Here is a 27,709-nt window from a genome sequence, read left to right as displayed (position 1 = left end):
GTTCGATCGGCAGTCAATGGTCCATTAAATTATAAAGTCAATATCGAAGAGATATTGTGTCAAATCTGCCATGAATAATTCATTTCTTATTTGTCATAAGACTCAATTTAACTTGGAACAATGCATTTGAGGTTTCATAATATTCCGTCGAACCCTTTATGTGCGACGTTCTGAACAAATCTGCGGTTAACTGATTTGGCCATCGGTGTATTTAATTCCTCGAAGATCGTTAAGAATAATGACACCGTTAAACTCGCTTGTAACGTTTCCTTCATTTTGCACGGTTACATTCGGATTTTAAATTCAAAATTTTTATCTCACGTCGAAAATATGAAATTCTTGCTGCGAGAGATAAGTTCTTGCAAATTACTGGGAACAAAAGTTTAAAGGTCTCGATTTGTCTTCCAGCGTGCGAGAACATTTTCCCCGTGTTAAATTAGTTCGTGAAACATTAATTGAGTATGCCGTTGGCATTCGCGGGCGCGTTTGCTATAGGAACCACGTTTTAATGTGTAATATCTTTCATCCGCGACTTTGTGAACTCTACATTTAAATCTTAGACAGTTGATTAATCTTAATTCTTCATTCACTTGTCCAATATGTTTTTTTAGAAATTTCGATTATTTATAACTCTCTCATAACCTTTACAGAGTTTAAACAACTTTCTGTTATCTCATTTGATTTCTTAAGAAGAACCTTAAGGAATCCTTAAGAAGAATCATTTGTGTTGCGATTTAAAAACATATTTCAATAAATTAAATAAAATCCAACTTCGATCTAATTTTTTAATTATATAAAAAAATGGAGATACATCGCATTACATACAATGCGTACGTAAAGATAGATTTGTAACGATTTGAAAATAAATATAAGAAAAATGTCTGCCAAGCACATCTGTATCCCGTGATTGTGATCGGCGGTTTACTCGATCTCTCACGAGAGTTCACCTGGATTTTGGATCGCGTGTTATCGCGGCATGAGTATCGCGGAAGAACAAAGCGAAAGCTGCCAAGATAGGCTAAACGTGACTCACGAAGACTGAAACGTATCGCGGTATTCGCAGAAGCCTCTGCTCGAGCGTGCGGAAATGGTTGCAAAGCAAGAATTTCCGTATAGATACGAGATGTGGCGCGGTATCCGAGCGTAATCTCTAAAGGCACTTTACTTTTGGAGCTTTTACTTTTAAAAAATCCCGTTCGAAAGAATCTTCAAGATCGTTCAAGACGTTCACAGTCATTTTCCGACGATATTCTGGCATTATAAAATCGTGGTACACGAACAATTCATGACGTATAAATTAATGCAATAATTCCATTTGATTTAATAAATAATTTTATTTGTTTATAATTTTTAGCCCAACGAAGTAACGCAATTAATTAGGTAACCAAAGTAAAATTATTAACGTACAATTAGATAATTAAAATGAGTAAAAAGAATTTTAAACTAATATAGTCATTAATTTAAAAGGTAAACAGTTGAAGTGATAAAGCTGTTATCATTTTTCTTTTCTTTTAGATTGCACTTACAATTAGATAGATTAAGTACACGCTGATAAATGTACTTCGGAATGGGTAATGTTACGTAGAAATAGCACACTAATTGTGTTATCGATTTGTAGTCTACATATATTATGTGGCTCTGTTATTAACTAGTCGCTGTCTTTTCATACATATAGGCCGTACTGGAGTTATTTACGTACTATGTATCGGTATGACTGTTCACAAAATCAATATATAAAAATCAATATATAATTAGATCTAGATACATATTCTTCCTGTGTCCTTGCGTAAACTCTAATTAATTTAAAGTAAATTAATCGTAAGTAAATTAAAGTAAACATATCGCTCATGTTTACAACAATGACATAACTTAAAAATTACTATTTTTTATTTCTTAGGGTAACTCCGGCAAATACGTCGCAGAAAACAAAAAAAATAGAAGGGGGGGAGATAATTTTCCTGTAACTATTCTACATGCCTTTATGTTAGTATTGTGTGATTTCAGTTTCTTATTAATATTAATGTTAATATTAATGAAATTATTGTGAAATTATTTGTGTTGAATTGATTTTTCGGTGTAATTAGTAATGCCATTATAAATTAAAGTCTACATAAAATGATTACTGTAGGGTGTAAAAGACTTAATGGTTTTTTCGTGATACGTGTAATGGAATAGTAAAGCATGTTGTATAAAAAATACAAGTGCTTTGCTTTCGTATTCTTTGTTTAATTTGTTGTCTTGTATCCCACTTGTTTGGGATATATGGCATTTTTAGCGAGCGGAATTTATGCTCAAAACATACAAAGTGCGCGATTGAATTCAGTGCACTAAATGCAATAAACGCATTATATGAAATATGTACTTAATATCATAACACTTGTAATATATGTAGGAAGATTGTAATTATTATTTATTATTTCATATACATATTTACCATTCCTATTCCTTAAAAAAACTTTAAAAACATATTTTATAAGTTATTGTGTCGTTTTACGTCTTATTTATATGCATTATTTATAAATTTTTCATAAGCCGTACATACCCTCTCCGTCCTATCAGTAGCTATATATCCCATCCCTATGAGATATACGGCAAAAATGCAAGGGTTTCAAAAAATTTATTTTTAGTATGAAAAATAAATATTTCTAATATTTTTTTCATAGTAGTAGACAGTACAAAGTTTTTACTGATATATTTCGTTTACTTTAAAGATAGTAAATAATACTTAATAAATTAAGTTTTTGATAGATGCGACATATATATCGGAGCAACCCTATAGAAAAATAATGAAAACCTATAATAAAGAACATATATTTTAAAATAACATATTTCTATTTATTTACTTCTGTTTATATTTACAATCAGCTATTACATTACAATTGTATTTTAATATTACAAAATTAATATTATAAAACAATTTTTTATGAGTCACAACATTCAAACTTATTTTCTAGAAAATATCCTTTTTTTAATTGTATCATTGTTATAACAAATGAGCAATATATTTTAATTAAATAAACGTAAATCGCGGACAAAAGTTCGATTAATTAATATTAACATATAGCTTATTATCGTGTAATTTTTTCTTAATCTGATATAAAAGCTTTTTTTTCTAGTAAACAAATTATTTTAATAATCTTTCAATTCTTAATGCCACTTTATTTTTTTCTTTGATATAACTCATATATAGCTTTTTTTAATTCTTGAGCGGGATCAAAGAGATATTCCATTTAAATCAAGTTTGTTTAGTAAGATAGATAATTTCCATATACGTCATGTACGATGTACTTTCAGCAGCAAACAGAAGTTTAACGAATTCAGACAATGGATAGGTAATTATATTTGCCGAGCTCTCATCTAAGAGCTTAAATAATTTAGGTCGAATCTATTAAACGCTCACAAAATATAGACGCAAGATAAAACGAAGTTACATTTTGAAATTCGTTCGTATCGTCGAACACTTTTTTTGCGGTGAGCATGTGCAAATCTATTTCCCGAGCGGGTGTTGAAGGTGGTTCCGAGGTAGTTTTAAATGCACGCAAGAACCACAATATCGCGGCCATGAAATCAAGCGCTCTATTCAGCCTCGGAACCAGAGTCTTTCACAATTAGTTAATAACAGCTTACCTGTAGCCAGCGACACGATCAGCGTCATTGATGGTTGAGTTCGGTGTTATTTTAATATAAAAATGTAAAGGCCAGAGAAAAAAGGTAGATTGCCGATAATTTCACGATGGTGGATTTTATCAAATCACGTGATCTGCGGTAAGTTAAAAAAAATGGCACATTAAAGTTCGTGTCTAAACGTTCAATTTTCCACACGAAGATATCCGATCTTTATATCAGGGTCAACAATTTGACGAGTTGGATAAATATGTTATATAAATATGTTTAATTTTTTTATCATTTATTCTTCATCATGAAGACTTTATCTAATACATCCCATAGGGGTGTAGAAGTCAATCAAAAATTGCAATTGCTATCTTATATTTCACTTCTAGTGTAGGATATTTTTATATTTTCCCTTTAAACACTCTTCTTCAATAATTATTTTTTGAGTATCTGTAATTACAATTGTTTACCTTTTAACGCATTTTGTTTGCACTTAGCCAACAAAACAACAGTATCGTCAATGTGCGTCGCATCAGCCTGTTCATATTTACTTCGCATCGTTGTTTACGCAATGAATTCGCGTAGCCAATTATTTCATCGATATACGACATCGTATCATCACAAGGGCTTACAGATATTTTACGCAAGGACAGATATTTTGGCATATTCGTAGCGGCTATTCATAGTCACTTATTTTTAAATATCTTCATCAATTATTTGAAATATCACTCCGCACATCCCGTCATTCATATATTATGATCATAATTGTAGACATTAAAGCTTTGTCTATATTCCGGTGCGTTCCATATTTTCTTACGTCTGAAGATAACCTTCGCAAGTTTATGTCATACGCTGTTAAATTTATAATGACAAATTACATCCAATTTGAGTCTTTTTTAATCATTCCTATAGGCCGTAAGTGCTCTTACCTCGGCTCTTATTCAATATATCGATAATTCAACTAAAGCAATGAAGTTAAATTTCATTCAAATTCAGTTTGTTATTTATTAAGTGCATACATTAACAGGATATTTACTTTGAAAAAGTAAAACAATTTGATCACAGAAATGGGTTGCATATGGAAGTAACAAAATGTTATTTAACTCAAGAAATCGATTTAATCCTTTAATATTTATTAATGTACATTACGTAATTATTTATTAAAATTTTATATCATTTCGAGTCACAGTTCGAGTGATGTGTGTTTTTATGCACTCTTTCCCATCTTGCTTTCAACTCACACCATATAAGTTTTGATTTACGATATCGATGTACATAGCGATATTACAGTCGATCTCCTTACTGTACTAATGTAAATCGCTAGTACGAATATCTGGAATTTATGCTTTCTGCAGGCACGTACCGGAGTTTTCCTTTGCACCGCCAACTAACTCGACTGCAATAGATGCACTTGGCTTTCCCAGCGGTCGTCCAAAGTCTCATTTCATTCATGGCACGACCACGTCCGTCCGTTCCGTCAGCTCCGATTTCTCTCCTTCCTTCTGCTCGCCTTTCCGTTTCCCAACTGCTCTTCTCTTGCCCTTTTTCTCTGTCTCGACTGCGAGTTCGCATTCATCTTCTCTTATGGTATGTTTGTCTCTTCTCGACTCTCTCTCTCTCTCTCTCTCTCTCTCTCTCTCTCTCTTTCTCTTTGCTCTGCTCTTTCTGCTCTGTTCTTTCTCTCTGTCTTTCTCTCTTTCGTTTCTTGAAATGTCACGCGTATATGGCTGCTAACACGGCCTGGGTTTCATCTGTATTCTCGAACTTCATCGAAGAACTTAAAAGCAAAAGGGGAACAAAAGCTTGGCCCGAGCTTTTGTATGTGTGCACAAGCGTGATTGTTCGACACGCAGGCTTCCACGAACGGAAGGAGAGAGATTTTAGCCGTTGCTCATTCGAGCAAAGATAACGTAAGAATCCTTTAATTCCTTTTCAAAGAAGGTCATCGACGATAGCGATAACATGATGGTGAAAGATTTTCTTTCACTGCATATGCATCACTGTCGTTTCATTGCTGCATTTTTTTCGATGTACTTACAATTTTTAATTCTTTGTTTTGTTTTAATTATATTAATTGCTATCATTCTCATTAATTATATCATTCGATAAGTTATTAAAAATTCTTTTATGCTAATCGCATAGAAATAAGTAAATAATCGCATTTTTTAATTATCTCATTCTATTGATAATGATGTTTAAAGGTATAGTGTATTCTCTTTTATACTTTTTAAAAGAAAAAAATTTCATATTTGGAAGCGTAAATAAACGCTTATCTCTTCCTTTCTATTCTCTATCTTTCTCTACTACTAATTTATATCAATCGTATTTGCGAGCTGATACGGCAGTTTTCGAAACGATCGCGTTTGCCACTAGAGCCAATTAAAACTTTCTTGTTCACAAGGAAGGTGGATAGTCAATTCAGCCGCGTAATGCAACTCGCTTTCGTCTTGTAGAGTTACAAATTGAAAGAACCAATAATGCTGTAGAACGAAGCTTAAAACGAGAAAGAGGCTTAACGTTCATTGCGTTCATTATTTCTATCGATGCAGTTTAACAAAAATCCTTTATTGCTTTTCTTGAATCTAGATATAATTTTGTAGACTATTTCTTACATTTTAAGATGTGGTATTAAAAATGATAAAATCTGATATATTATAAATATCTTGAATCAAATGTTTAAATTTATTCGTTAACTTCAATCCAATTCCATGCACGTTATAATAATGTTATTGGCTATAAATTAAAATAATTTGTGAATAGAATTTTTGTCATCAAACTTTTTAGATTGCAAGCTTATTTTTCTGATTACATCAAAATTTTTATTTTTTTCAAAATAGAATGACGGTAAATTGTTTAGAAATTAATCGATGTTCACTCAATTTCAGGCATTTCAGGTTAACAGGAAATCATTGACGCTAACTAATGCAATTATTTACGTTGATCCTATAAAAAGTGTTGTTTCGAATCTTATGATTGTTTCAATAAAATACATTGTTCTCAATGCATATGTGTATTAAAAGAAAATGAAGAATAAACGGGACGACGAATTGTTAATTTTCTCGGTGAAACAGAGCATTATCCATTACTTAACTCGTGCGTGTCGCGTTGAAATAGTTTAAATACCACGACAGCAAACACATTGTTACACCGGTTGGAATAACCAAGGCTGGTTAGTAGGTCGTTGGTCGAAGGGTAGTTTGGGCGCGCGATGGTCAGCGCAAGAGGAAGGGGAGAACGAGCATGCCAACATGGAATCCTGGTTTCTCGAACTTTCCGGATGCTGAGGGGTTGTGTAGACGGCGACCCGTGGGACGAGACTCGTGGCTGGTTGGCTTCGTGGTAGTCGTGGAAAGTCCTTGGTATGCCACATGAACACTCTGAATATTGGTTACGTACGTGTCTGACCTACCGCAACCAGCCGGATATGTCACTTCCGGGTACGCGCCGATTTCATTACACTGCTCTCCCATGAAATTCGACAAACCTATCTCTGTACATATATATATATATATATAATATATACATATATATACATATATCTCTCTCTTCATTCCTTCTATTCCTGGTTGTCTTTAGTTCTAACAGAGATGTTCCTCTTGCATGAATCGGTCGATCGACGTCGAACTTATCAACGATGCAAATTAATGCCGAGAAACTAATATTAAATTATCTACCTTTGCAAATTGGATAGCAAAATATTAATATTTAGCCGCCTTCATCAGCAAAATGATTGAAACTGCATGAGAAGATTGATATGTGAAAATGTCATGTGTTGCATAATTTGTACAGAAATTTATAATTAATTAAAATAATTTTTAAAATTTAGAACATAGAAAAAAACCCTTTCTACATTTTTATTAGGTGTTGGAATTAATTCGTAGCGTTTTTTAATGAAAGAATGTTATTTATTTCACATGAGCATTAAAAAATACATTAATGAAAGTACTTCCCATCACTTGTAAAACGCTACGAATTAATTCCAACACCTAATAATAATACTTTAATGTGAAATAAATGTGATATGACACGCCTTAAAGTAAAAGTCTATTTCTGAAGACATTCATCAAGAAACATTCACTTTCAGTTCATTTCATTTGTTTTTTCATCACTTTCCAGAAGGATAAATTTTCAGAAATAATGGCTTTAGTAGTAGAGGTAGAAGTAGACATTTCATATAAGGTGACATCAGAGAAGTGCACGGGTACTTCCATTAAATCCCGAGTGGTCGAAATAAAATAAAAGCGCGTTTTCATACAACCCTTCTTCTTTCAGGATTTTCGAAAAATATGTTGCGCAGATCCGCGGAGATTCAAGAGCAAGACGATTCATCGTGACATTCCCACGTGAGTTATCCAAGTAAGAACAGGAACCTGTTATCGAACTGTTATTTCTACACCAGGCACTTTCCTTCGCGATTCTCACGATCAGCCCTTTTCCTGGTTTCCACATCGTTTATCTCCCTTTTGCTTGCTTAGCACAATGTTAGACATTAATTTTTATTATAGTCGGCTTGTCTTATGTGCGTCGATGATAAAGTCAAATTGATTGATTTTACACCACTCCCGCTTTTGCGTTTATAAATTATTATACCTATATACCTATATCTTCGCGCGTTCGCTCGGGCGCATATCGGATACATATCATCCTGACGATTGTTTCGCGTGCCCCGTTCGTTTAAATCCGATAATTTTTCGCCGCACTATAGTTTTAACATATTGACGTTCCCAGCCGATGACCTCGTGTCATGCAGGATGATTTTATGCTCCAAAATTCAAACTCTCTGCTGGATAAATTTTTGCCTCTAGGGAAACTGCAATCAATTCTTCTTTAGCAGAAATTCATTGAATATCTCTTTCATATTTTTTCTATTCTCTTTCAGATTTTTCTATTCTTGGTTACGTATTTAAGGGAGTCTTCTAATCAATTGACATAAAATAGGTGTTTAAAATATGTTTCAGAGTATTTATTTTATCTATGCTATGGTATTAATAATTTTAAAAGAGAAGATTTATTTTTTGTAGACGTAACAAAAATAAATATCTGTTTATGTTTTTAAATATAATTTTTTATAATTTAAGATATAAATAGAAACTTATTAAATTTAAATTCTCTATCGCATTTTCTCCTAAAAATTCTTTAAAAAATTGTCTTTATATTGCGCAAATTAACGAGAAGACCTCCTTTAAAGTATTAATAATTCAAAGTCTTAAAATAGAAATTTAAAACTATTTATAACTATTAAACAAAGAAGAAATAAAAATAAGATCTTTTTATTTATAATTTTATGTGAGAGAGAGGAAGAGAAAAATTTTTTTTATTATATTTATTACACAATAGTACAATTTATATATTATATTCCTACTATCGATTTCTATCTAGATTGAGTTCTTGAGTATAATAATAAATCATATTACACAATGTTGTCATATCATATTATAAGGAAAAGTTGAGGGATTCTAAATTAATTAAAAGCGCCACAAAGGAAAATCAGTAGTTTAACATCAATCTGTAAAGCATATTACCCAACTGAGAGGTGTATTTGAATGAATTGCACGATATCAGAGCTGACACTAGTAATTTATTGCACTTCCCTCTGATTTTCCTTACATTTTCAACGCGTTTGTTCCGCTGTAACAGAATTGTTTGCGGTGGCAAATGCTTATTAGATCCTTTGAAACTTTGGTAGAGTGTGAAATGGTGCATTTTGGTGTGTGTGTGTGTGTGTGTGTGTATGCGCGCGCGCGTGCGTGTGCGTGTGTATGTATATATATATATATATATATATATATATATATATATATACGTATATATATTACTTTTAAACTTATACAATAGCCTTCATACATATATGATGTTGAGAAAGTCTTGTTGGTGAGCATTAGATGCGCAGCATTACTTGGCTACACTTTATAATGCGGTGAAAACATGAATAATACTACTTGCGAAAATTGTGGATTTCCGTAATGTAGAACTGTTTAGACTAAATAAACATGTCGTAATGCCACTGCTCTGGTTTTGTGATTTAGTTGGTTTATGCTTGCACAAATATTTTTCTCTACAAAAATTATATAAAAGTCTTTAATGAGCATACTTTTAACGAGGACAAGTCTAATATTGTACGAAAGAATTTTATTCCTTTTTATTTTGTTATATGTGACTGAAGCAAAGTGGATTTTACGTTTATATGGGTCTTTACGTTATGTGGGTCTATTTTTATGGATTGACTACGTGCGCGTGACACTAATTGCGTTTCTATATGACATTTGACTGTAAAGTAAGGAATGAAATATTTTTAACACTTTTTCGTCATTTTATTGAGTTGTTAAAGGATATATTATCCGACAGGGTATATGTGTGTGTGTGTCTAAAATTCAAGATTTTTAAAAAAATTAATTACTTTCTTTCTCTGCGTAGAATTAATTTTTATTTTTAGGGATATATTGTATAATATCAAAGCTTTCTTCTCTTTTCTTTCTTATAAATTTACTACGTATTAAAAATTTTAAATAAGAAATATAGGCAACATAGAATAATTTCTTCCATGCTACAGCATGATCAATAGGTGGCAGATTTTTTTATGGCAAGAATGACCTTAAATAAAAAAGTGAAATATTTTCTTCTAAGTAGCAAGAAATAACGTAGGATTTTTTTATATATTAATTCATTTATTCAAAATAAAATTTTAATTTCGTTTTTTAAAGCAAAATAAATTTTTCTTTAAATTTAATTTTTAAATTTAATTTATTTTTTTTTCAATTCTTAATAAAAAATCCTACAATCCTACAAAAAATATTACATTTTCGCTATTCTATCTAAAAAAACGTTATGAAAAAACGTTTTATTTTTTATTCCATCATGTCCGTCTCCAAAAATCTGTGAGCTCATGCCGCTGCGGAGTAAATTGTTCCAAAATCTACATTTAAAATCTTTAATATTTAAAAAGTAAAAAATTTAGAGAGAGAGAGAGAGAGAGAGAGAGAGAGAGAGAGAGAGAGAATTTAGATATTGTATAATATATCCCTAAAGTAGAAATGAATTCTACATTATCGACTTAAAAAGAATTTTAAATTTAGATTTTATTAGGTTGATATAACCTTTTAATTAACTATTATGCACATGTAAGCACCTTTTCAAATAGCTATTAAAGCTCATAATCTAGCGTTATTATTCATGTGTATTTTGGGAAGTCCAAATTTCGCGAAAATCCCTTAATTCTCATTATTAACTATTTTCTTAATATTCATTATTCCCTGCAGAGGAATTCATTTTTAGTTTGCTCTAAAGAGTCTATTATTATAGTAAACATTAACGTACCTGAAAACGGAAATTCTGTATGTAGAGTGTATCAAAAATGTATTTATAAATTTTTATTTTAAGCAGTAAGGTTTGAGATATAAGGGTTTAAATGTAGCTAATTATAGATTACGTTTAGACGACCATCTGTCCATTAATCACGCGCGACATGTATTAGTGAGCATTGGTAAATTCTCTCGCTTCAGCATATTCATAATTCATAATAGTCTAAATGTAGTCTGTAATTAGCCATATTTAAATCATTATGTCTAAAAGATTACTGCTTAAAATAAAAAATTGCAAATAACTTTTTTATTTAATTTTTTAATGACTTTCTTATTGTGATATTTTGATTCCCGAATTTCGATACTCCCTGTATTAACAGTAAGAAACTGAAATCATAATACAATATTAATATAACGTAAAGGCATATAACAGAATAGTTACGGGAAAATTACCCTCACTTCTAGTTTTTCTGATTTCTGCGGTGTATTTGCCCTGTGTAATGGGAACTTGTATGGACGCGAAAGGAAAAATGGATTAGATTTGACATAACTCATTAGTCATTAAGGAAAAGCTTTTCGGGAGTTCTCTTTTGCGAAGAGAGATAAAGTGTTTTTTCGACCATCCATCATACAGTGTATTTACTTATCAGCGATATAAGCACAAAATATTATTTTTTTCTCACAATCAGTAAGCCATCAACTAATACTTCTACCGTACAAATATTCGCGTAGTTGATCGTGAAGTAATTGAAGCATAAATTCGGAGAATTTATCCGAAACATTTTTTTTTTGCACAAATAAGCGTACGTGATTATTTCGAGATTGCAGATTATAATATGGAACGTAAATCATAATATTTAAAGTCGCTAACCTCGCTCTTGTCGAAAGCGATTTGTATTTTCGTGCTTGTTCGGGAAATCGATCGGATATAATCTTCGTGTAGGAACGAAAAGGTGAAAAGTGAAAATTTTCCGCGGATTTTGCTGAGCTCATCACAACGGAGTGAAACGGTGATATATATCTGACGATATCAACGTGATATTCGAAATAGCGAAAAAGTTGTTTGAGTTTTATACGTTACCTACACTCATAAAATGTTGCACGAAAATAGAAAATGACATCTTCTGATATACAGTTTGCTTAGAGCATCGTGATAATATACTAGCTCGACGATAGCAAATTTGGACTTTTCATGACTGTCCGTGCTCACCGATGGACAAGTAATCAATTATCTTCGACGCGTCAATTTATCGTCTACAGAATTTACGATACGCGTTAGACAGCAGCGATCTTTGGAAACAAGAACATGAATTTTCCAAGATTGATCCAACGTCTATTAAGCTAACATGCTAACAGGAACACAATCACATGAAACTTAATGTTCTTTACTCTGTAGGTAGCAAGCTGACGTCAACATGACGTCATTGACATCAAAATGACGACAAAATGACGTAGCTTGCTACCTATGTAATTTATTATTCTAATCCTAATTTTACTGCTCTAGTCGTTTAGCAAAAAATTGTTTTATGCTAAACTCGTAAAAAATTAGAATGTCTATTTAAATTATACTACTATAATAATAAAACACTTATAATAATACACTTATAATAATAATAAAACATTTATACTAAATTTTAGTAATTATGTACTAATTATGTACTTAATATACATTAATTTAAATTTCGGTGTACTATCCTTTATTCTAAAAATAAAATATATGTCATACAGAAGAAAATAAGTATATACCAAGAATATTAACGATTTTAATCAATTTTCAATTATAACATATTTAATGTTTTTATTACTCATACAATATACATATATTGATTGATTTCATTGCTCTACCCTTATTTATAGAAAAGAGTCCAGTCTATATGTCCCTCTTGCTATCAGTCAGCAAAATCTTGTATAAAATTTTTTTTTAAATATCATATATACTATTTTACGAAGTATACTCAGCTGACAATTTTTGTACTGCATACCTTATGCGTAAAAACAACCCTAAAACATACGTGTTATACAAGAAAGAAGTATGGAAAATAATTAATGTTTTCTTATAATACTGTTACACGCAGAAAATAATTACTACAATATTTCTATAATCCTATAAAGTTTTTTTGTTACAAGAAATTACATATTTATTATTTTCGGTACTTTTCTTTTGCACTCTTTGTGATTGATTTCGCGCGTAAAAGATGGAGTACAAAATCAGAATGCAATATATTTTTTAGGACAGTGTAAAAAGTTTCATGAGATTCTGTTGATTGCTTCAGTAAAAGCGATATAGGATATAGGGGTTATTAGAGCACATAAATTAGCACATAAAGGGCACTAAATCTTCCATACATCTCATGTAATTGTGCTTATGTTGGCTAGCTTAATAGCTAACATATATCGATCCGAGAGCCTCGGAATGCTAGCAGACATTTGCTTAAGGATGTAACAAAATTTTTCTATATTATATTTAAAAGTTATACAAAAAAAGGGACAATTTAGAACCTGGATAAAAAATTATATCAATAAGAAGTAAACATGTTTTTAAAAAACAGTTAAAATATAATAGTATCAGAAAATTGTCATTTAAAGTATAAAATTATATCGTTGAATATAAATTAATCTTATTAAACTGTTTCATATATATGTAATAACATTAATTTTTGTACGGAAAGTATGAATTTCCAATTTCAGTCATTTTTTGCACAAACGATATATTCTTAATATCTCAATGTCTTGATAACGGGGATTTTTATCGTAAATCGTTTTTGCACTTACATTTGATAATATCGTTGGTGCGAATGTCCGACAAGAATGTTTCTCTGATTAAAGTTCTTTCATTAAAACGATATTCGATCGATTAAACGTAATTTTCTCCCGCGAACTTTTCCGCGTTCACATTTACTTCATTTCTTTACAAATTAACGCTCTCTCACACAATGACTGATTTAAAAAAGTTCGCATTTACAGCTTTAGAAATGACCGTACGATTATTTCATAACGAGTAAGTTTCTTGTGCATTAATAAGGAACACGGCTTTTTACATTGTGCTTTTGTTATTTTCATCTCGCTTATTATGCGAGAAAATTATTTGCTTTATTCGTTGCTTATTTTGCTACACGATGTCAATCTTTGTTTTAATAAGAGACGGAATAGAATTAAAAGGTAACATTGAGATTGAAAATTCTTTTTGATCCGACTTGCTTCATTCTTCTTTCTCTTAAGCTGCGTTTCTTAATTTAAAAATGAGCTAATCCGCGAAAAATCATTATGTCATTATATCAATTTAACGTTTGTAATAAAGAAGAAATTAAACTAACAGTAGTCTTCTGTTTGTAACAATCTTGCAATATTCTTTTTCTTTTTTTTTTTAATTTTCTTTCCTTTTTGGAAATTTTTAATTTACTATCTTCAGCTTCATCTCTTTCACTTTACGTTATTGTTTACAAGCCAAAGTATAGAGCTCGCTTCCTCTCGGTAATTACAGGACATAGGACGTAAGATTTATTTCGGGGTAAATAAACGTCTTCTGCTTTTCTCCCTTTTTAAATTAACCGATCGCAATTCCATTCTCTTATCTTGGATCGTTCTCTTACCATCGTATCTCCAACATCTATTTTTCTTTCCTTTTCTTTACTTTATGTATCGTGTTTCTGTTCCGACAGAAGAGACTTAGCCGTAGGGGAGTCGCAGCATAAATTTTACTTTACGTGCGTTTGCACGTGCATTTGCCGTCATCTACCGTGATCTCCTGGTCGTCATCTCCTGCCCATTATCGTCTTTAATGTGCGAGCTTTACGTACATACGCTCCTACCAGGCGCTACATCAGTATCTACCATCGCATGCCGGCATGTTGACATTCTCGTCGGTCCGCGTAGTACGTGCAAGCCACGATAGTTATACATAGGATGCACCTTGGGAACCTACGAAGCCTCACTACATATGCCACGAGGACGTTCTCAGGACGTATACCATTCGCTTTACTGTATACGATCCGTTACGTGATTTCTCGCGTTCCTTGGCTTTCGACTCCTATATAACTCGAAGACATGAATACTTGACGATGGTGTAAATCCGTCCTCTCTTTTTCTGTAAAACGAAAAGTAGAAATCGTATACTCAGCTAAGTGCCAAAAACAACATCGTAAGTTTCCAAGTAGAGACAAAAAATTCGCTTACTGATGGAAGGATTAAAATTTTATTATAAGAATGTATCGCAAATATCCATGAACGTGAATAATCAGCGTGGAATTTTGCAGCTAGAATCGATCAATTTCATAATTTGTAATATTTATAATTTAATTGAGAAATTAAGTATCTATGGATCTTATCAATTATGTACGTTACTTTATTTACTAATTCAACATCGAAATTATGCTTGTTCTCGAGAAAATTTTCCACGAGCAGGAAATTGTAGTCTGAATTTTACCGCGGATAATAAGGATCCTTCGTTTCGCTCGTCGAGCAACGAGCTTGTCACCGAGACAACGTTTCGACATTTTCGCGACTATCCTTCTCTTTTTCTTTTCGCTGGCGAAATGCCATTTCACTTATCTCTCTCACTCGACAAAACATCGTATTCGGAGTCCCGACGCGCGTTAATTCCATCCAACCGCATCGACGTCGCATTGTGATGACGAAACAAGGAGATTTCGAGCTTCCTGCTCCTCTTAACAGTTAGCGCATTACGATGCGCCTGTAATTTCATTGCGCTTTCCCGTCGAATATCCATTCTTGCCGAAGTAAAGCGTACAATAAATCCCCCGCCGGTCTTCTTACAGTATAGTAACGGGTATTTATGGGCGGTACGGGATTAGAGCGCATTTCTCTCGTTGCGTTTTCCGCGCGCGATAAGAGCACCGCGGCCCCTTACCCTTCTTACGCCGCGAGAACGCAGTAAATTCTTTGTGCTTTCATCTCACGACTCGAATTTTGCGAAGAACTCTACCCAGAGGGATCATCTCCCATCCGTGAGTTCGCATCGGATGAATGTGTTCGCTCGCTCGCTGCAATATCCTCATCTGCTTAGGCGACGGCACGGAGATAAGCCGATGTTTCCAGTTCCGCGTGTCTTAAAGGAACCCTCTTACACCGAGGAAGTTATGACGAAATGCTTCAGGAGCCATGCCGACAGACGAAAGTATCATTTGCGACGTATACGGAATGTCAAGAGCGTTTTCCTCTTAAGTCGGTGCCCGATCGCCGAGATATCTGCCGACTGCCGACTGAAGATTGAATAATTTTGAGAAAGTGTATTTTGGCTTGTGTACCATCAAAACTGTTGCTATAAAAAAGCAAAAAAACGGATATCCAAGGACCTACAGTTAAAGAGAAAAGACATGCTCTATATAGCACATTTGATCTCCCTTTCATATTTCGTTCGATCGATCTCTTCCTTTCGCATCATCTGCTCTGATTTTGCCCATCCGTTAGCATACTTTATTTTCTTTATTAATTAATGCCAAAAATTTCGTGCTTGCCATCTGACAGATATAAGAATTGTAGCATTGGAAATATACAAGGCAAATATTCTCAAATAAGATCACAACAAAATTTCTATATTTCTCTCAATTAATTTAAAACTCATCTTTTTATTTTTTAAGTCAATGTCTCGAATTATTTACTCGAATAATAAAAGTTTCCTAGCTTATATCCATATTATCAGCGCTTGAATTTTACATGGAGAATAATTTAAATGTAGATATGGTATAAGTATGATAATGGAAAATGCACGCGCACGATATTTTCCAGATATTCGGTTATCCGTTATACGAGGATTTTTATATTACATGTATAAACGGTCATTTGAAAATTTAGATCGAGATTTGGATAACGCCATCGTCTCTTTAATATTACAATGCAAAAATTTAAAGTTTCAGGTGCAAGATGGCAATATTAGGATTATCATGACGACGCAATTCATCGTATTATAACCTTGTTTATTTATATATTAAATATTTACCGATATTTCAGCTTTATTTATATTTTATTAAATAAATTACTTGACATTTGTTAGATATATATATTTTACACGTATAACAGTATATAATTTTTTTATAATTTATTTTAATTTTATTTAATTTATTGCAGGGTTGGCAAAGACTAATGTTTTTTTTAGAATAAAACATTATGATGTTTCTTCTTAAATATGTTTTTAATGTTTCAAATACGCTTTAAACAATATTATAAAAAACATATTTAAAACATATTTAAAACATATTTAAAAACATCAATTAATCATATTTTAAACTGTTTTTTACCAACCCTTATTTAAAATGCAAAATGCTACGCAAAGTAAAGCAATACTGTTATTAAGCCTACCAGAAAATATACGAGATAAACAAAACTAATAAAGACTTATATAACGCAAATATACATAAATTGCATACGATTTAGCTTATGTACCTAAATTATAAATCCAAAATACCTTATATATACAAAATTATATTAGATACGCATATTAAATTACATCAAATATGTATTATATTAATTTAATTTAATTTATTATATATTCAAGAGTTACATCTAACAATAAGATACACAGAAATGAATAAATACACAAGGCATTAGCAACAGGGCATTACTGTTATCAAATCCTATCAAAACAATTTAAATTATAGAATTGGCTGACAAAATAAGAACAATATATGGCGCATGACGAAATTTATGTATCGAGTATTAAAACAAGTTGAATAAGAAGATATAAACAAAACATTTATAATTGAAATTATAAAGAATATGATGCAATTAACAATGATTTGATAATAAGAAATTGGCCACTATATTACAAAATTATTATTGTATTAAAAATTATATGTATGTATACATATATGTAAATAGGTATATATCTCTCTTAATTATTACGTTTTTGTTTTTTGAAACTTTTCTCATTTTACTTTGTACAATTTTTCTTTCTGATTATTTTTGTAGTTTTTCTCTTTTAGAATGCCATCAACATACATTTGTCATGTTTTTCACATTATTTGCGACGTTGCGCATCAAAAATTGCAAATCGCGAGTGCTATGCGATATTGCTGAAGAAAATTCTCCGCTTGTCTCATTATATTCCACAGCAGTTTTAGTTTTTTTTTTTTACTTTTATAATCCGTTTTATTGAGTTTTTTGCGTATCGCATTCTGTCTGGTTTTTTCTCACAAGGAAAAAAAACGTTGGAATTATACGTCACACAAATAATGCTAGTAAAAAAAAATCTTCGCTGTTTGTTTCATACTTAGAGGATTTGCAAGATTATTTCACTACTATCTTTTTCCAATATTGAACCGTTTTTTTGAAACAATATATTTAATCCAAATCAACGAATAAAGTTTTCCATGAACGTTCTCGCGCATATTAAAAGGAAACGATTACATATATTTCTCTATTAAAAAGATATCATGTTGTGTTAAACGGGAAATAATTTTTCCTGGCCAGTTAAATTGTTAGACAATATTGATTTTGAAACGTTTTGAAAAAAAAATTAATGTTTTCCATTTATATAATTGATTATATTATTATCATTTATGTCGAAATAACGTTTTACGCAATGATGTCATTTATAATTATTTTATATGATGATTTAATGTCCGCATGTACATGTAATATATTCAGAGGACTTTTCAACATGTTGAGACATTCCGGTTTACAACTCGCGCGAAGAGTCTCTCGAGAAATTCTAGTTGCTAGGAAAATTAATCTCTGCTACATCGTGCCCTCTCCCTTAACATGTTACGCGATAATCTCTTCACACCTTCTCGTATTTGTGGATTAAGTCCCTGTTCTCATTTTCTGTGCCTTTGAGTGATGAAAGAATACACTTGATATATCTCACTACAGCTTAAACTGATAATTTAGATATTTTTTTTAAAACAAAATGTTTAACACTTAATTATTAATCACTAATCTCTTTTACTGAACTAATTATACTTTAATTTTATATTTATATTTTTTTATTATTACTTTTTATTATTAATTTCTATGATTTACGAAAAATTTTGAAAAATGAAATCTGCGCAGTGAATAATTGTACCTTCAAAGACAAGTGAAAAATTTACTTGTCTGCATGACTGAAAGATTTATTTGTCTGCATAAATTCTTCTGTAGAAACATTATGTGAAACAAATTTTTTCCAAAAAATGTATTGTTATTTTTAAAATTATTTTATTTATCAGCATTGCTTGTGCATTGTTTTTCAATTGTATATCATTCAAGATGGACTGATTATACAAACGTGAAAATCGATATTTCTCCTTTGGTTCACATATACAAGGTGATGACGAAGCAAAGTCAGCATGCACTATTATTTCTATCTGCGAAATAACTTTGGTGGTTATGTAAAACCACCTGTTGATAATTTCGTATGTACATATAGTGTACATTTTTGTCTTCGAGTAGCATACACATTTTACATTGAAACAACTTTACATTGTTAAGATATTATCTATATGTAAATACATTATGTACAATATATAAATGACTGATGCATAATTTCAAGATGTCATAAATGTAAAATTAGAGATAATTAAAAAAAATTATTAGCTAAATATTACATATATTAATCTTAACATAAGAAATTATTTTTAAACGAAGTAATGAAGTAATTTATTAAGTATAATTGTTTCTTACATTAAGAGATATAATTGTTTCTTACATTTTACATTTATTTTTATCTTATATTCAGATATTGAAAGATAGTGAAATATAGAACAGATTTAATATTACCTATTTATATACATAAATATTAAATTTCTATATGCAATTATTTGTCTTATATTTAGAAAGAATTTTTTGATTTATATTCTTTTTTCGCTTGTCTTTTCACTTTGTCGAAACAACGAGTGACGAATTAGCGATTTTATTTCATATTATTTTACCGTGCAGTCGTACGAGTGGCTACCGGAATTTTGCAGAGCGTGCTCGATATAATGCGATGATGCTCGATAAATTCATGATGGCTTGTTCGATCTTTTATCCGTGCATGCTTCGGGACACGAACAAATCTCGATTCAGCGAAAAATCTGACATAATGCTATAGAAAGGGGTGCAAGCGCGCACTCGACTGAATCTGGAGCGTCCGATACGATCGATTTGAAAGAGTAGCAGGAAGGTTACATATTTTTCGACGAAGACCGTGAGAGGGACAAGGGGGATCTCCTAGGGGACTAAAGAGACAGCGAAGTAAAAATGGATATATCCTCATCATTTGCGATGCGGTTAATATTTTTCTTTTACCAATGTACAGAAAAGAAAAGAATTCAGATGTAAATCGTTTGTGAAATCCGCAACGTACTATGAAAATTGTAAGGAGAATATTTTGATATACTGACTGAAATGCTGTGTTTTTATTTAGATGCCGCACGCTACATAAATCTTCGTTTCGATAAATTTCATATTTTGCGAATGTCATTGGATACTTTTATATTTTTTAAACAGAAGTGTATTGTAATTGTTTATTTAAATTATACGAACAATTATAATAAAATATTTATTTTGATTTTGAAGAAAATTATATTTTAATTACGACATAACAAAGGAATTTGAAGGAATTTTAATCTGATATATTATTTATTTGATAACGTGTGTTGAGTAATGAAAAAATTTTCTTTTTATATATCTAATGAAGTCCTATTAAGTGCTATTACGGAATTTATAATCTTATTTAAAGGGTTTGTGAGATAATAAATGATCAACATGAATATCAAACTTTCTATGGGATTGAACATGCGACATATAAACATTTTCTTAAAATGAGTAACGTAAAAAATTGTCGAGTTACTTTCAAGAAACCATAGATAAGGTTTGAAAAATCGTTCTTTGCGTAAAGAGAAACGTTCAGTTTGGCTCAGATAAGGTCTACTACTTTAACGATTGCTGAATTGAGACGCATTGAATAAAAGCGCTTTTCTCAACATGTTATTTTTCATTATAATAGGTCTTTTGAAAACAGTTCTTAATTCAGTGTGTTTAATTTTTACTTTCTTTTACGCTTAACATTTCTATGAAATATAATTTTCATTTTTTTATGAAATTCGAGTATTACACATGTAATTTTACATGCTAACAACATCATCGCGTAAGATATTAGTCTTATTAACAAATACATACAACTATTATGGTATGCAGTTGTTAGATAAAAACTGAAAACAAGATAAAGTACTTTAAGGTGCTTTTAGATCGACATGTGTTTCGAAAAAAAGTATATTCATTTTCAATTTGTATCATAGGCGTAGTTTGTTTCAGTCAGACGATGTGTGTGTGTGTGTGTGTGTGTGTGTGTGTGTATAAATAATGTAATAAATACGCAGATTGCAAAGCGTTATTATCATATCTTAATAAAAATATTAATTCAAAGTTTTCTACGTTTATAATTTAAAAATAACATCTTAAGTGTAACGTAGATAAATTTAGTTTGATTATCAGTTTTAATTGCTTACTTCAACCTTGACATATGTATAATACGTATGTGGACAAGCAAGGTTAAAGTTATTAGAACTGATAATCGTACTATATTTACGTATATTACACTTTAGATATGTATCTTTTAAGTCTAAAAAGTGAAAAACTTTGAAGTAATATTTTTTATTTCAAAAATTTTTGTTACATGACGAAACCAGAAGAATCTGCAACATGGTTTAAAATATATAGGACACTATTTTAATTATATGTGAAAATGAAACTAATCGGTGAAATTCAACCTTTTTGTAATAATTATTCTCATTTATTTTTGATGATGCAAAAAAATATTGAGAAGAAAACATAACTTGTTTAGTAGGATCAAATAACATGATAGACAAAAAATTGTTTTTAAGTCATATTAATTTTATAGGATTTCAAAATTATTGCCATTTTTTTTAATTTAATACATTTTAAAAAATTTAATATTTTTTAAAATGGAATTACATAATTATATGAAATATAAACATGTGATATATTTTTATAAGAATGCATTTTATTGTCAGAACAATTTATAGGATATATTTTTTGAATTCGATTTTTATTTTTATTTACGACTGAAGGAAGTTAAAAAGATGAAGAGAGGTGCTTTCAATTTTTTTCACATTTTGTCAGTATTATCATTTAATCTATCGTGCTCGTTGTAAAAAACAATTTTGATTATTTCATGTGTACATAACAAGATCATTTAATAAACGCGAATCTCATTATACATATATTAACAAATATGAATTAAACGTAATTATTTTGGATGTTATGCAATGTATCCGCGACATAATTATTTTGTTACAAATAATTTATCACTGTGGCGTAAATTATTTATAATGAAATATTCACTTTCAGTTATTTCAATATTGATTAACTCGGGAATAGGCGCGTCTCGAAACTAACGTTAGTATGCGCGTCCTGGTTATTTTGACCGAAATATATTAGGTGTTGGAATTAATTCGTAGCGTTTTTAATGAAAGAATGTTATTTATTTCACATGAGCATTAAAAAATACATTAATGAAAGTACTTCCCATCACTTGTAAAACGCTACGAATTAATTCCAACACCTAATATTTTCGCACATACAAGGAGTGCAAAATGTATTCGTACAAAGAAAATATTTTTTAAAAAAACTTTATTTTTAAAAAGTAAATATCGAGCTAGAGTGAGTCATCGAATTGATGTTGAATCAACATCGATACGATGATTTCAACACCAACTTGACATCGATTCGTTTAATTGACGATCATTTCTTGCTGTGTAATTAACAATTTATTCATAAAAAATAAAATAGACTGTATATTTCTTAAAATTATATATACCAAAAAGATGTGTATTATAGAAAATATATCATCTGAAAAATTAGCGAAAATTAAAAATTGTGCTGTTTGGATGCTCAAAAAGTATTCGTATAGTTGATTTAATTTAGCTTTTAAAATCAAGAATGCGAAGTTTGTTTGTCAATGTAAGAACAGAATGTATTCATTGTATAAAATTGCTAATTAATATTTATTTTCTACAAATAAGACTTTTTTATAAAAAATTTTTTTGTACGAATAGTTTTTGTTCTCACTATATATATGTTATAATTAGAATACGTATATGATAATTACTATTAGGTGTTGGAATTAATTCGTAGCGTTTTACAAGTGATGGGAAGTACTTTCATTAATGTATTTTTTAATGCTCATGTGAAATAAATAACATTCTTTCATTAAAAAACGCTACGAATTAATTCCAACACCTAATATATATAAGTAATAATTAATAAGAAAACGAGACTACAAACACTAACATAAGTGAGTTTACATACTATTGCGTACCGCGGGGACTAACGTAAGTGCACGCAAGGGTTTTTTAGACCGACTGTTACAAATATATCAAATTTTATGTAAATATAAGCGTGTTTACGTCATCTATTTTCGCACACTATACGAAAAAACATTAACAAACATTTACATAAAAAATATAATAGTGCCAATAAATTGAAAGATATAAATAGAAAACGGAAAAGTACGGCAAAATGACCGGTACGCGATCACTCTTGTGTTAAACACAGTCGTTTTAATTGTTTCAATTTAATACCATGTGAAAATGTGGAATTTGTTTACAAATAAATTGTTTCCGTTTAATATTTTTGTTTTAACCCTATTTTATATTGCAAAATATTATTCGTGAAATTTTGCGTAATGCCATCAGTAACGTTTTCATTCCTGGACAATTTTTTCTGCCATTTACAATCAAATCCCTTATCAGCAATAATCTGAGAGATTGAGTTACATCCTGATGAGTTTCAATATTTATCCAATATTTCCGAATGCATGGGCGTAATCCAATCTCATTTTTTTTTTGTAAAATATGATTTTTGCCAAAATATGATTTTTTAATATTTTTATACATTCCATGTTTAATCTTTACGAACGAAAGTATTACGAAGCGTGAATCAGAGTTAATCAGCTTTGTAAAATACAGCAATAAAACGTTGAAAATATCGCGCGTATTATCTTAAATTACGGTGAATATTTCGTGCTGTTTTTAACAATAACATTTCTCAAGTGTTATTTTCCCCGTCGAAAATAACAGAAGGAGTTATAACAGCCGCTGTAAAACAAGAAAATATTATCATAATCGCGATCTTCCGTAAACTTGTCCACGACATAATTTAAAGCTAGCACTTTGTATTGCGTGCGCTGTTTCGCGGTCGACGTACCCGAAACGATAAGTTCCTTCCCATCCTCTGTTTTACACTTTCATTATACGACACTTTGCTTCATTTTCAGCGTTTTATCGCTGATCCGATTACGTCGTTGTTCTACTGTTGCTGAAATTTCTTGATCTTGCTTTAAATTGTAAAAATCGTATTTCCGATCTTGTCTCAGAACTATCCTTCTTACATGACCACAATCTAAAAATAGTACGACTAGGCAACAATTTTATTATTGAATAATTTATTATTAACAAAATGTAATACTCATGTTATTATGCAATTGTTAACATAAGTTGTAATAACGCATTATCAGCTTTTTTTTATAAAAGCTATTAAGTGTAGAACTGCCATATTTATTAGCGCGAAAAATAAAATTAAGCATCATAATAATTATTCAGAAATTATTTAATTTTTTAACTTTCGAATTTTATTTAATTGTTTAACTTTCAAACGCTCTGATTCCGAGAAAAACAATAATACGTTTTGTGAAATCGAAACTTCATTGCATATGCAAGCGGTCGACGAACATATTTCTCTGTCACTTTAGCTTATGTCAGTATGATCTAATTTATGACCTCGAGATTATGTCACGTTAGAATGTGCAGGCAGAACGATTAATTATCTGATGGAATGATTCTTGATCGAGGGATCAAGCTCAATTTTATTTCTATGTTGTGTTATCTTGCATAATGGAATTGCGATGGAAGTGCGCGATCATCTCGCGATAAATAATAAATGCAATCCTGTTTTTTTGCAAAAGCGTTGCGTGTCGCTTTGATCTGCAATTAATTTTGATCCTGTTAATTGGCGTTTAACTGCAGCTCCATTAGCAAAATCGATATGTCCCTTGATGTAAGTACCCGAAAGCGTGTTCCATTACTGAAATCAACCCTTTTGTCTCTACACTGTGCGATTAATGGAGCCTTTCAATGAAGATCGAATATCTCTTGCACTATAACCGCGCTATAGAAAAATATAGTGGTACATTCGCAATATATGCAATATCAAAATACGCTGTCAAATATGAAAGATTAATGCAGTCATCTCCTAATTACAGTCGTACTTTACAGAATAAATTGAACCATTCATTTTTGAAGAAGTATTTTTTCCACCACACTACGTATTATTTACATTTTGATTGTAAAGCCACTATCGTTTTGGCGATCCTTTTAATTTCGCGTGAAACTGCATCTGGCGCAATGACAAATGTATCGATGCGGTAAAAGCACGATAAAAGCTGTATCACACAACGTGCACGAGCTTTTAACGTACTCCTCTAATCTACTGCCCTCCGTTGTTTCGCGTCGCATACGTTGTGCCGCGAGAAAATGGGAAACGCGAAACTCAAGAAAAATATATCCTCGACTGAGAAACTAAACGGTCTCTTACCGGAGATTCATGTCATGCGTTGCGGAAGCAATGCGTTTTCTTACTACTTCCCCCAATGTTTCTCGCTCGTGAGAACACTTATTTTCCTCTACCTACTCGTTTCGCGTGAAAAGCTTTACAATTTAAGTAACGTGAACGCCAGTATCAAATAGAATAATTATTCTGTATCTCATGTATTATGTACACGTGCAATAATCATGTACATTAACAAAACAAACATATTTATTGTATGTACAGTAGATACATAACTGTTATTTTTGTTTTTAATGAGATACTTATCGGTCGTTGCTATTAAAATAACATAAAAAAACATCACACTTGCATAAGCTGTTGGAAATCATTAAAGCGAGAAATATAAATTATCCGCAAAGATTATTGCAAATAATATAATGAAATGACAGTCTATTTATTCAAAAGAAAAATTTACTAAAAAGAAACATTTCAAAAATAAAATCTCAATTCTTTCAATTATATATATAAGTATATATCAACACATATATTAGGTGTTGGAATTAATTCGTAGCGTTTTACAAGTGATGGGAAGTACTTTCATTAATGTATTTTTTAATGCTCATGTGAAATAAATAACATTCTTTCATTAAAAAACGCTACGAATTAATTCTAACACCTAATATTTTTTAAAAAATAACAGTATTAATAAATATTAAATTGCAATTAATATTCGCTATTTCTTTCTTTCATTTTTCTTTCTTCGGAGAAAAAAACTATTTTCCACAAGTATTTAAAAATTTTACCAGATACATACACGCATACAAATATGAAAATAATTTTGTTTGATCTATTAAAATCATTATATGTAGGGTGTTCAAAATAAAGCGTTACAAATTTTTATCTCGAAAACACAGCATTATTGAGAAAAATTGTTCAGACAAAAGTTGTGAGATACAAAAAGATCTATTTACTGATTTTAGTTTGAGTGGCATTGCCAAGGTCATATCACGATTTTTTTTTAATGGAACACCCTACTTTTGTTTCCAGAATCTAATAGCTGATGTTGAGAACTTTTCAAAACTCTATAAGAAAATATTTTTTTATTAAGTACTTAATATAATTTGGAAAGCTTTAAACATATCGGTTATTAGATTCTGGAATCAAAGTCCATCCAAAGTCCATCAAACTAATAAGATCAGCAAATAGATCTTTTTGAATCCTACAATTTTTGTCTGTACAATTTTTCTCAATAATGCCATATTTTCAAGATAAAAATTTTGTAACGTTTTATATTGAACATCCGATATAAGACTTTCAAGCTGATTATTAAAATGTTAACATTTTTTACTGTGTTATCAACGCTAAAGGGTTTTATAATTATTTTAATAGTCTTATACAACTATTTTCTTATCTGTATCTAATTAAACTTTTAGATATTTTAGTAAAACTGTTCTTTCCGTATTTCTGTCACTTACAGAGATTAATCTTCAATATTCGATTACAGAAAAGTTACCGATATAATTCGAACTTCTGTATAAAAGAAGAAAGACTCCTCCGCTAAGTCTTAAGCACGGAAAAAGACGATTGCCACTTCGGGCGTGAACTTATCTCAAAGCGCGTAGTACGACACGCTACCTGGTGCGCCTTCCCCAGGGATCAACTTAATCCCCCGTACTTCGTAAGATAAACAGATTTGGACTGGAGAGGAAAGATGGTGGAGGAGAAGGAGAAGGAGGATGAGGTGGAGTCCGTTACAAGTAGCTGTAGCCAGTTAGTTATATTTGAAACGAGAACGAGCTAACGCGCGCGTTCCGTTTCGATTGATCGAAACCTTCCGTTCGTACTTGGAAACTTGCTAAGGGCTATGTACGTGATAAGTCAAGCATATATATATATATATATATATATATATATATATATATCGAAATTCGAAATTCCAACTGTTTCGAGCAGAGAAAGGAGATCGAGGCAAGCAGAAATATCTCATGGTATAGTTGCTCGAAATTATCGACCGTGGCTGAACTCGCATCACCGTGGAATTCGTGATGTAGCGGTCGGTTTCTTCCACTAAAATATCCAAACGCGATAACTCTGCGCGTGTTCAAGCATATCGGTGATATCTCGTCAGTTATATAACTATCGGAGGCCTCAACATGCTCTTGCGAGCTCTTATCCGAAAATATTCGTTGCATTGCGAAAGAGAAGTGTGTCGAGAGCGTGAGATCTGACGAAATTCCAAACTTCTCAAGCGATATCTCTCATTATACGATAGTCTCCTTATGATGGATAATGATGTTGCAAGCCGCGTATGTTCCGTA

At 31.1% G+C, this 27,709-nt stretch overlaps 1 protein-coding gene across 13 annotated transcripts in view; it reads left to right on the top strand.

Moving 5' to 3' along the window:
• The window catches only part of Oamb (Octopamine receptor in mushroom bodies), a 144,331-nt gene that overhangs the window by 18,657 nt on the left and 97,965 nt on the right, over positions 1-27,709 (top strand). Inside the window, exon 2 of one of the 13 annotated variants that reach the window (XM_087414942.1) lies at positions 7,885-7,955. The exons of 11 other annotated variants lie outside the window; for them this stretch is intronic. The gene's annotated coding sequence lies outside the window, so the exon portion shown is untranslated. Of the gene's footprint in view, positions 1-7,884; positions 7,969-27,709 lie in introns of all 13 variants that reach the window. One more of the 13 variants, XM_087414939.1, reaches the window with a different exon arrangement.

This window comes from Acromyrmex echinatior, chromosome 1 (genome assembly GCF_024713525.1).
Source record: "Acromyrmex echinatior isolate Ae372 chromosome 1, ASM2471352v2, whole genome shotgun sequence".
Lineage (NCBI taxonomy): Eukaryota > Metazoa > Arthropoda > Insecta > Hymenoptera > Formicidae > Acromyrmex > Acromyrmex echinatior.
This window is presented reverse-complemented; position numbering and strand designations above follow the sequence as displayed.